Source organism: Salvelinus fontinalis, chromosome 1, assembly GCF_029448725.1.
Source record: "Salvelinus fontinalis isolate EN_2023a chromosome 1, ASM2944872v1, whole genome shotgun sequence".
NCBI lineage: Eukaryota > Metazoa > Chordata > Actinopteri > Salmoniformes > Salmonidae > Salvelinus > Salvelinus fontinalis.
The window spans coordinates 65,892,450-65,895,045 of record NC_074665.1 but is presented as its reverse complement, the minus strand read 5'-3'; the positions used below and the strand labels follow the sequence as shown (position 1 = coordinate 65,895,045).

Genomic DNA, 2,596 nt, shown 5'->3' with positions numbered 1-2,596 from the left:
GCTGAGTTTATACGAAACATAACGTATTATACTAATTGTAGTGTCTCAGACTTACATTTACTATTTTACATTTAACCCTGAGTTCAATCAGCTGCATCTCAAACTCTAATTCACTTATCTGTGTAATTACCCATAACCTCAGAGGTATAAGTACTTATCCTAGAGCCCACCTGCAAGTCAGACTCCCTTTCAACTGACGTAATAGCGATTGGCACGGAACAGGGGAAATCGCAGCTGCAAAGATCGGAGCTGTGCACTTGAAGAGGTCCTAACTGAAAGGGAAGGGATAGTGTTACCATGCAGCGAACGACAGGTGTGAAAACCACGGTGGTAATTGGTGAGCATTTAAAGTATGACGGTGATTTGAGATATTATTTGCTTCTTTTCACTGAGCCTCAAATGGGTGAATAAGGGACAAGCTTTCCTTGATAGCAGAAACGACTACTTCTGTGATAGCTGACCTATTTAGACAGTCTGAAGCTTCCTACTGAAGAGTAGCACAAGTGGTGAAGTTAAAAAAAGGTATGATTATATCCATATGTTTAGTATGCATTTTCCAAACAAATGAGTGAGTAGGCAGCCTACATTGAACTTTGTTGAAATAATGATACACAATCTAGTTTTAAAGAGGAACTTAAGCAATACAGTTTTGTATCGAAAGTGAATCAGGAGCCTGCTTTGCAACTTACTATGTGAAATTCACTCAGAAGAGGATGGGGAAAGTGTTTTATCAACCAAAATGTTGGACAAGAGTTCAATCCAAATGTTTTTGTAAATATATTCCAGGTGTTCATGTTTACTAGATATCCAGCATCCAGATTTCATCCAGATCCACAGGCTGGTTGGCTTTTATGGACACCTGAATGTCAGAGTCAGATGTCTGTGAGAAGACACCCCTCAGTAACATCTGTAATCCTAAAGGTATTTTTTTACTGTAGGGGATTTAATCTGTTTTATGTGATTCCTAGGATTTAACCATATTGACATTGAGTGAATAAAATCAAAAGCCATGCAACATAAATTAAATTACAGTAGACAATGTTCAATTCCACCCCTGTGTGATATTGAGGAAACAAAATAATACTGAAGCAATAGCCTCAAGCCCATAGTCTTAGGTGGAAAATATATTCCCCACCTGCTATTTCCTAGAGCAGATGAAATTGTTGTCTCAAGGAGAGGGTAAATAGATCCTCAATGACTGTAATTCAGGGAGCTGAAATACGCTACATTGTTGTGGGAAATGGATTTGACATTTACATGTTTGTCTTTCTTTGGACTCCCACAAAGCTACGTCAAATATTCCCCAAAATTATTTGTGTTCATTCTGAGAAAATCAAACAATTCCTTTTTTGCCAATTACATGGTGGTTGGTAGCCCAGCCTGAAGAAAAAAAACACCTATTGCACAGAATACATATCAGTGCAAATGTGCATCTATTGAAAAGCCTTTGAAAATCCTGCTTTTCTACCTCTTCTCTTTTAAGCTTGTACCTAGATGAACGCTACCAAATAAAAGCCTCAAAGGTCTGTAACATGACCATCCACTCCATTCTTGACCAATATCCTATCGTGAGAGGGTGTCTGTGTGCATGGCAGGAGCCTACTACCTCTCTCGAACAACTCACTTCACAATGCCTCCCTGAGACAGGTGCACTCATTCTCTCATACACAGTACACCGGCGTTTTTAGTTGTACTATCAAAATAGGCAACACCTAAAAGGAATTAATGAAGTAAACGTACTCTAGTACGGTAAATGTAATACTCCTTTGGAGGTATGTACATTACATGTGCCTTTTACATTACAATACATCTGTATCTGTTTGCTAATTATTTACTGTAGATGGTCAAGGCCTGAGCAGCTTTGTTAGACCCAGCTGGAATCCTCTGAAGGAACACCCAATTACCACCAGAGATAGCTGTTGGTCTGCCTTTCATAGTTGCCAGCAATCCCACCATTGTGCATTGGTGTATAAGAAGTTGAAGGACTCATGCCAGATAGGAAAAGACCAGTGCAACTCTCCAAGCTCTCAGGGCAACTGCCTGTCATTGTGGATAGAACTTCAGATCACCTCTCTGTCTAATTGTACGCGTGCCCTGAGCAGAAGAAAATGCCAAGGCATATGGAGTGTCATGGTCAACAACCCCTGCATTCAGAATGCACTGGAGGCATTGTGTTCAACGAGTCTACATGATTTAAAGGACAGGTCTAATACAAGAATGAAGTTAACTGGTAATGGTAAGACACTCACTTCATCGTCTGTACAGTAGTTTACATTAAATTGATCAACTTTTATTTACTTTTGAAATCGACATAGGTAGGTAGCTTTATAAAGTTTTCAAATCTTTCTCCCACCCTATAACGCAACAGAAGAAGGGTTCAAATGTGGACTGATTATCCTCATTTTCATACATTTAGAACCAGATTTGACGATTTTAACTATTTATGTTACTGGAAATATTGTAGTTTGAGTTATAAACAGTAGCACTTACTCCGAACCCTTCTTTTTCAATTCATGACAGTGGAGGGTCCTGTCTGCAACAGATGACAATCTGCCTCCACAATGAGCTCTGCAAAGGGCACATGATTCCTTTTGTG

At 39.3% G+C, this 2,596-nt stretch overlaps 1 pseudogene; it reads left to right on the top strand.

The window, feature by feature from the left end:
- The first annotated feature begins 297 nt into the window (after window positions 1-297).
- LOC129859467 (uncharacterized) lies at window positions 298-2,268 on the top strand (annotated as a pseudogene).
- The last annotated feature ends 328 nt before the right edge of the window (window positions 2,269-2,596 follow it).